Raw genomic sequence first — 9847 nt, forward strand, 5'->3', positions numbered from 1 at the left:
CATCGACTGAGAAGAGAGCTTCAAGTTCCTGGGCACCAATATTTCTGAGGATCTGTTTTCGGGTGTCCATGTCGATGCAATTGCAAAGAAGCCTCACCAGCAGCTATACTTCCTGAGGAATTTGAGGAGATTTGGTACATCACCAATGACTCCTGCAGATTTCTGCAGATGTACTGTGGAGAGCATTCTGACTGATTGTATCACTGTCTGGTATGGAGGTGCCGATGAACAAGACAAGAAAAAAAACTGTAGAAAGTTGTGAACTTGGCTAGTGCATCACTCTGGACTCCATCAAAGACATCTACAAGGGGCAGTATCTTAAGAAAACAGCTTCTATCCTCAAGGACGCTTACACCCAGTCCATGCCCTCTTCACACTGCTACCATCAGGAAAGAGATATGACAGCCTATGCAATAGCACCCAGCAGCACAAGGACAGCTTCTTCCCCTCTGCCATCAAATTTCAGAAAGGTCAATGAACTACAGACACTATTTCACTTTATCTTACTTTAGCACCAATTTATTTATTTTTAAATGTAATTTTATAGTAATATTTACACTATGGTGCCGCAAAGTAATGAATTTTGTGACAAGAATTCCTGCAAATAAGTTCTGATTCTGATGTACAAGAGGTGGTGTCTTAAGAAAGAATCCTCTATCCTCAAAGATCCTCACCACTCAGATGAAGCCCTCTTCACAATGCTATCATTGGGAAGGCTGTGCAGTGGCCTGAAGATGAGTGTCTTCTGGTAAAACCGGTGAATAAAAGAGGAGGAACTGACCTATCTCACCCATGAGCATGCTCCTTCAGTGGGTTTCCTTCCATTCCCTGCAGCCTAAAATGGTTGTTGGTGTCATGCATCTGACCCATTATGTACTGAACTCCAGCAATGGTAAACAGATTTCAAATAAAATTTATTTTCTTACAAAGTGCTAAAATATAATTCAGTATGAATCTACTGGTTGCAGTCCCATAATTCACTAAAGCTCAAGTAAAACTTCAGTAAGGCTTTGCCAAGATCCCTCATGGTAGATTTGTCCAGAAATAAAGGGATCTGAGGCGAATGATCGAGATTGGAACTTTTGTTGTTTGTGGCATAAATAAATAACCTCGGCAAGAATATCTAATGAGTAAGTTTATGGAAGACACAAAAATGAGGAATGTTGTCAAGCACAAAGTAGACTGTCTAAGGAAACAGTAAGCAGCGATCAGCTGGAAAGTTTGGTGTGGGAGAAGGAATTAAATCCAAGATAAGTGTGAGGTAATGCACTTTGGGGAGATATTCAGAGGATATAGCAAGGTCCTTGAGACTCTGGCCCAAAGCATTGACTATTCATTCCTCTCTTTGGATGATACTTGACCGATTAAGTCTTCAGTTGCACAAAAAGTTATTGGGCTGCAAATCCAAAGCTCATTGAAAGTGATGATACAGGTAGATAGGGTCTTGCAGAAGCAATTGGTGTGCTAGCCTTCAAAGACTGAGGCATTGAGCATAAGAGTTGAGATGTCATGGTGAAGCTGCATACAATATTAGTTAATCCATACTTGGTGTATTATGTGCAGGTCTAGTTGTTTCTCTACATGACAGATTTGGCAGCACCAGAGAGAGTGAAGGAATGATTCACCAGGACGTTGGGATGGAGGGCTAAAGTTGTAAGAAGAGATTGGATAGCTTGGGTTTATTCTCTGGAATGAGGCTGAGAAGTGACCTCATAGTTTATAAAATTATGAGAAGCATTGAAAAGACAGCAAGTCAGAGTAATTTTCCCAGGGCCAGGTAATTGAGCACTGGAGGCAACAGTCTATGATGTGAGGGGTACAACTTAAAGATGATCTGAGGGGTAGATTTTCCATACAGCATGATGGTTGTCTGGAATGTTGTGGCTGAGAAGTTGTGAGAGCCAAATATAACTGGAGTACTTAAAAATAATTTGGATATATGCTTGATTATGAAAGGTGATAAGGAATATGAGCCTAATACAGGAAAATTGGCTTAGACTAGTCTTTAAAAAAAGCGATTGCAAAGAAAGATATTCTCTCTCTTTAAATCACTTCACTTACCTTCATAAAAGGTCTGAAGGTAGATTGACTGATTGAACTCACTCCATCTTCCATCCGCATGAGGGGGGCGGCAGTAGAGTCAGAAGTCGGTCCACCTCCTCTGTAAAAGGACTACTGCTGAAAGCAGCTCCAAAGGGGAGGGCTGATGACATTGCAATGATGCCGTCAGCCCACGACCCAGGAGAGCAAATTTAAAAACAAACCCATTTTGTTAATAGAGGCTATTACATTGCGCAGGAGATGTGCCAGAGGCCTAATACTGCTTGCACAGATTTTCACTCTCGGTCACCATTTTCATTAGGTCGCTTTTCCGTCTCGGCACATATGTCTGAGGTCACTTTGGTGGGTGGAACTACTGCACCACTCACCCTGCCTCCTTCAGCTCCGGAAGCCAGCTCCCGATGCTGCTCTGCATAAAGGCACTGCGTGATCTGCATTATAGGTTGTCACCATAAAAGGCAAAATCACTTTTTTTAACTTGGGGTTTCAGCATAAAAAGGGCGAGTCTGTGAGGCAAATTGAAATAGCCCATTTCTGTGTTGTATGAATCTCTGATTCTATGGTTCTGTGGTTAAGCATCTCTCTTTGAAGTGCTCAACATCACCAATAATTTATATCAAAATAACATTCTTATTGCTTATCACATAAATGCCATATCAATGGATCTGATCAATGTCTGAGACATTTCTTACGTTGAAGCATGAACTAAGAATGATTCCATCAAGGTGAATGGTGTGTTTAAAGAAAATGCAGCTTTGATTTCATCTAAGAAAAAAAATAATTTTAGAATATTTTCCATACATAATTTTACCCATAACCTTCAAATTCATAAAGATAGGATTAATATATTTTAAGATGAAGAAAATTCTGTTCTTATTAAGTTAATTTGTATATAAAGATTTAGAATAATTAGCATAATTGCTCACGTTAGTCCTAACAATGCAATCATTTTTCCAAGTTTTGTGAAGAGAAGGCTTATCCTTTGTATTCAAAGTCTGAATTCTAATTAACAAGTGTTATATGGTGACATTCAGGCTGTGGTAAAAGGTAATTCACCTATTGTTGCCTAATTGTTGCATGAAAAGCAACAATTAAGGAGGTTTAAAATGGATCTAAGTAGAAATGATCTTGCGTTAATGAATCCATTGCATCAGGGCAACGGCAACAACGTAGGTTTACTCATCTGATATTCGACCTATTTGGAGAAATATGTGGCTAATCCTTTCTTCTCATCTTTGTAATCAGAGGTTAATGAGAAAAAATACAGGGAAGAAATCTAATCACATCATTATCTGACTCCATAATGATGATGAATATGAGAAATAGACATGGTGCATACAATAGACTATAGTGCAGGGGTGAGCAACCTATGGCCCATTGTCTGGATATGGCCTGCAACCCAATGCAAAAGTCTTTCCCTATGCTGCCACCCATTAGTGTGCACACACGCCGAAGCCAAGCAATGCACGCTGTAGCCAAGCTCCTACTATTTGGCAGTAGAATGGATGGGCAGGCTGCTGGCATGGGTTCAGCGGGCAGCAATGTAGGCTTTCTGAGCCTGGCTCCTGCGATGCTGGAGAAAAGTCGCCTCAGAATACCACGGCAAGCCTGATGCACGTACCATGCCAGGGATTTTAAACTTCATCCAGCATGAATGGGTGCATTTTGAGATGGAGTGAGTACAATGGGAACCAAAAAAATCATGCTACAAGTAATCGGAGAGAGTAATTGGCTTAAGGTAATCTTTACCTCACAGGGGATCGATTACTGAGGTAAAGCAAGTTTAAAAACATATATTATGCAGAAGAAACACAGCAGTATTTTTTTTAACCTTCTATTGAGTAGATAAGACCTATATTTTTCTGGACCTTAGACAAGAAGAGCTGATTAAATTGAAACTGGCAGAGAGCTCTACAAGATGGACGTAGGAAGGATATTTGGTTGACCTAAGAGTCTGGAAACAAGATTACAGTCTCAGAATAAAGGTTAGGCCATAACAGACTTAAATGAGGAGAAACGTGTTTATTCAGAACTAGTGAATCTTTGGAATTCTCTGTCCTAGAGACTTCTGGAGATTAACCGTTGAGTTAATGCAAAGGAATGATGGATAGATTTTTCAAATATTAAGGGAATTGACTGCGGATAATACAGGAAATGGTTAAGGATGAAGAGTTGAGAATGTTAGAAACGTCTCCTGATCTTAATTTTCTGTTCTTTGGTGCTTGGGTAAGTGTAAAGCAATCTATGCTGTCATCTGAAGGTTTCCATACATACCCTAACAATAACTGATTGTTAGCACTGGAACTTAAAATAAACAAATTATGTCCAAAATACAATCACCCAACAATGATATTCGCTATTATTAAAGGTAGATTTTGTTTTGACATATTCAAATAATTCTGCAATAATATGTAATCAAAAGAATTCTACATACTGGAGACTTGAAACAAAAAAGGAAAATTCTGGAAACAGTCAGCAGGTTAAACAGCATCTGTGGATGGTGAAATGGTTAAGTTAATGTTCTCAGACACTGCCTAAGCTGCTGAGTTAAAATGCATTTTCTGTTGTTATTAATAAATTGATAATTCCTCTTGTGCTTTTGTTTCAGAAAAGGGTCTTGACCTGGTACAGTTGCTGACCATGTCTCTCTATGGATGCTGCCTAATCGGCTAAAACCCCCAAGATTTCATAGCTCAAGATTTCAACACCTGCATTTAATAGTTTAAATCCCAGAAATTAATATATCAATTGATCATTTTAACCAAGCTATTCAGGTACCATGTTCTATCTGAAACATGGTCACAAGGGGAGCACAGCTTACTGGCTACTTTACAAAAGAACTATTGCTTCTTTCGGACAAATTAAGGCCACTATGTGAATTGGAACAAGCTATTTTTTGTCATGTGGTTGTTTCCATTAGCTATGAAAGGTGGATAATCTTTTTGAACATTGTCATTAGTTTTATTTAACTGTTAAACTTTTAAAAATATCTTATCAGAAGAACATTGCTAAAAGGTAGCTGAATTTTCAATTGTTCTAATGTAATCAAAGCAGACAGCAATGAGTATGACCTCCTATTTACAGTAGTAGGCCATCGCGCGTACCAACTGATCCGTGATTGCACGGGGTATGAGAATGCGATAGCCCTGCTCTGGCAACAATAATAGTACCAGAAAGCAATAGCTCGATATATTAAGTTCAACAATAACTATTGATAGAAACATGAACCAGCCTTCAAGATTTGACAGCTGCATATACAATACCACTGTCAGTGAAAAATCAATAAAGGAACCAAAGTGATATTGATATGGACGATACCTGTGTTTACACATTATGTTTTAACAGCGTTTATTATGTAAGAGAATTCAATACACTTTTTACTTTTTTTACCAGAGAACATTGAAAGTGGTTTACAATAAAGTGTAAAGAATGTTGTTTTTTTTTCTGGGAGGATGGTTATAGCTTTGTGATAGTACAGATGTATCACCAATGTATATAGTGTATATAGTTACAGTATCTAGACTGTGCTTCCAGCGATTGGCCAAGAGCTAAGCCACACCTATTGACTGGGCCTTAAAGGGTTGTGTCCCTAGCCAGGTCGGATCATTCCGGACTGGTCGGCCACCTGTGAAGAGCTCCTGTCTTTTGCTAATAAAAGCCTTGGTTTGGATCAACAAGTCTTTGGTTCTTTCGACGAGCTCTACAAGCTTTTATAAGGAAGTTGAGAAGATACAACAGATCACAGAAGAGTGCAGCACATGGACAAAGCCCATTAGCCTGTGCTGAATATGATGGTTAGAAATAAAATGAAAACTGCTGCCTTTGCATGATAGCTATCCCTCCGTCTCCTTCATATTCATGTATTTATCTAGAAGACTCATAAATGCTACTGTTGTATCTGCTTTCACCTCCTTTCCTGATAGCCTGTTCCATCAGTCACCACTCTTTTTTTTTTAAGAAATGCCACATTCACAGGGTTGACTCCAGGAAGGGGGGGGGAGCATTCACCAGCATTGTACCCCAAAGCAAGGTGCTGTGGCCATCGCACGCTGTCAGACCCATCCCCACCCGCATGACTAGCCAGTATCCCCCCCATGGTGAGCAAGGTTACGACTGTCAGATTGTGTCCCCCCCCCACCACTCGGTTACCCCAATGCCCTCCTCTAACACTCATTCTGGTGCTGACCCTGCGTATACATCACCTTAAACTCCATCCTATTAAGCCCAGAGAATTGGAGTAAATAATTGAAATATTGAAAAAGCATTTACAATTAATTATATTTAAAAAATCACAACATTGCTTGTAGATGGGAGGTAAGTTAAAAGTAATGCCATTCTATTGATGCTTCAAGATTAAATTCAATCACAGTTGTAAAGAAAATTGCAAAAGTATCTATCCATTAAATTATTCAAATAAGTAACCTGATTGAGATCAATTATTATTCACATAACTATTATTGTCTTTGCATTATCCAGCAATATGATAAATGTACACATACAACCCTGAGATTCTTTTTCTTCCTGCAGGTTAGGCCATTTATTAGTACTGCAAGAAAAAAAACAGTACACAACATACACCTGTAAACAAATAAAGAAATGTAAACAAAATGTACAATACAGAGAGGAAAAAAAATCAATAAAGTGCAAAAGTAAGAATCCTTAAATAAGGCCCTGATAGAGTTTGTTGTTGAGGAGACTGATGATGGAGGGGTAGCAGCTGCTCCTGAAACTGGTGATTCAAGTCTTGTGGCACTAATATCTCTTTCCTGATGGTAGCAGCAAGAACAGAGCGTGAACTGGGTGGTGTGGATCCTTGATGATTTCTGCTGCTCTCAGATGGCATTGTACTCTGTAGATGCTCTCGATGGTGGGGAGGGTTTTGCCTGCGAATTTATGTGCTGTGTTCACTACCTTTTGCAGGACTTTATGCTCGGGGGTGTTGGTGTTTCCATACCAGACTGTGATGCAGGTGGTTAGCACATTTTCCACCACACATCTCTAGAAATTTGGCAGCGATTCCATTATCATATCGAATCTCCACAATCTCCTGAGGAGATAGAGGTGCTGACATGCTTTGTTCATGATGCTATTAGTGTGTTGAGTCCTGGAAAGATCCTCCAAGATCATGTCACCAGGAATGTGATAGTACAGATTCTATCAGCAATGTGTGTATGTACATATGTACAGATGGTAGTGTAGGATGACTGTGATTGGCTGAGAGTGTAGCCACACCTACTGGCAGGTCTTAAAGGATTGCTCCTAGCCAGACCAGGTCATTCTGGACTGGTCGACCTACTTGTGATATGCTCCAGTCTTTTAGTTAATATAAGCCTTGGTTTGGATCAACAAGTCTTTGGTTCTTTTGACGTGCATGACAAGGAACTTAAATTTTATCATTCTCTCCATCTCTGACCCCCAATTATATCTGGATTGTACACCTCTGGTTTTCCCTTCCTGAAGTCAACAATTATCTCCTTGATTTTGGTGTAATTGAGTGCAAGATTGTTGTTGGTGCACCATTCAGCCAAGTTTTCAATCTCCCTCCTATATGCTGTCTCATTGCTCCTTTTTTTACAACCCACTACCATGATATCATCAGCGAATTTGTAGATGATGCTGTTGTTGTATCGAGCAAGACATTCGTAGGATTAAAGAGAGTAGAGCAGGGGGCATGGCTAAGAACAAAACCCTGTGGTTCTCTGGTACTGATGGAGATAGTGGAGGAGATTATCTCACTAATCCTCACTCATTGGGGCCTGGAGGAGAGGAAATCAAGGATCCAATTACACAGTGGGGTGTTGAGTTCCAAGGCTTGGAGTTTTCTAACTCCAAGTGGATGATGGTGTTAAATGCTCGACAGTAGTTGATAAAGAGCATCCTGATGTATGCTGTCCAGGTGTTCCAGGGCTTTGTATAGAGCGAGTGAGATGCTATCTGCCGTAGACCTGTTGAACTGCAACAGATCCATGTGGCTGAATCATAAAAGTCAAGAATCATAGAATACATGTTGGCCTGATTTACGTTTCCATAATCAGAGCTTTCCCTATGTCTGCATGATATTTTGTTGAGTTTGTTGAAGGGCATGGGTTGGATGATGACAGTAAATTGGTTTTGTTGTGAAATAAACATTGCAATCAAAATGATCTTCATTTGTATCAGGACCTACTCTAAATTTTCCTTGAATTTTATTGAGCTGATTTTTTTTTAAAGAATGGATAAACATTTTCTTGCTACTGATTATTGGCACTTCTGTACATGGATGATGCCAAGTAGTCAGTTAGAAGTAAAGAATTGATATGGCTTTGCTACCAGAAACTTTGAAATGCGTGTGGATTGAAATTATGATTTTTTTTGACCTGCATTCTCCTCTGATGAACATTTTTTTTCAGACATGGCAGGTATGGTATAATTCCAGACAGTTTCCCTTCCAGGCCCAAACAACTTACATCATGGAGCCCATTTCACAACAATGTTGCTGATCTCACACTATAGAATATCAGCTTGCTCGACCAAATCCTGGGTTTGATAGATGGACACGCAAACAAATCATCATGAATTGCTCTTTCATGTCATTTGTTTTATAAATTAGAAAGAGAAAAGCTGGCGCCAAATCAACTATCAAGTACAGTAATGAAAACATTTCATCTGGTACTCTTATCTTCAAAATAATGGGGAATTTAGGCAGAGTACATGCAGAGAAATTATTTCTAAAGTTAGGAAAGCAAAACTACAAAAAAAACTCATTGAAGCTGACAGCCAAAAGAAGAAGGGTGTCAACAGCAAAAGTTGCCAGATGTATTTAAGATTATATGCACTGCCCAACAATACCATTGGTAAACTCAATTTGATGGAGGGACTCAATGGGTCAACCACCGGCAAAGGGAGAAAAAGAAGAGTCAATACTTCACAGGACTGAGGGATGTTCGTACAGCAGCAGTGTACCGCCATCTATAAATTTGCTGATGACACCAGAGTCGTCAGCAGAATCACAGTTGGTGATGATACAGGAGTGAGATAGATCAGCTGGTTGAATGGTGTCACAACAACAACTCAACATCAGCAAAACTAAGGAATTGATTGTGGATGTTTGGTGGGGGAAATCAGGAGAACACAAACCATTCCTCATAGTGGGGTCAGCCATGAAAATGGTTAACACTTCAAATTCCTGGGTGTCAACATCTCTGAAGATCTATCCTGGGGCCTTCAAGCCGATGCAATCATGAAGAAAGATTGTCAGTGGCTATACTTCATGAGGAGTTTGAGGAGATATGGTATGTCACCAAAGACATACCATTTCCTCAGATATACTACGGGGAGCATTCTGACTAGTTGCATCACTGTCTAGCATGGAGGTACCAATGCACAAGTCAGGAAAAGAATACAGACAGTTGTGAACTCAGCCAGCGGCATCATGAGCATGAGTCCTCACTTCATTAAGGGCATCTACAAGAGACGGTGTCTCTTTATCCTCAAGGAACCTTACCACCCTGGCCATGCCCTCTTCTCTCTGCTACCATCAGGAAGGAGGTACAGGATCCTGACTATGAAACATCTTCCCCTCTGCCATCAGAATAATGAACCACAAAAACTACTTCACTTTTCTCTTAATTTGCACTAATTTATTTTAAAAATGTAATTTATAGCAATTTTGCATCTGTAATGCTGCCACAAAACAACAAATTTTGTTATACATATTCAAGAAAATAGATTCTGATTTTGATTCTAAACATATCTGGGTGTGACAGGGGGCCTTTCAAATTAAAATTTGATCTGAATTTCAATGCAA

The sequence above is a fragment of the Narcine bancroftii genome, chromosome 7 (assembly GCF_036971445.1).
Source record: "Narcine bancroftii isolate sNarBan1 chromosome 7, sNarBan1.hap1, whole genome shotgun sequence".
Classification (NCBI taxonomy): Eukaryota; Metazoa; Chordata; class Chondrichthyes; order Torpediniformes; family Narcinidae; genus Narcine; species Narcine bancroftii.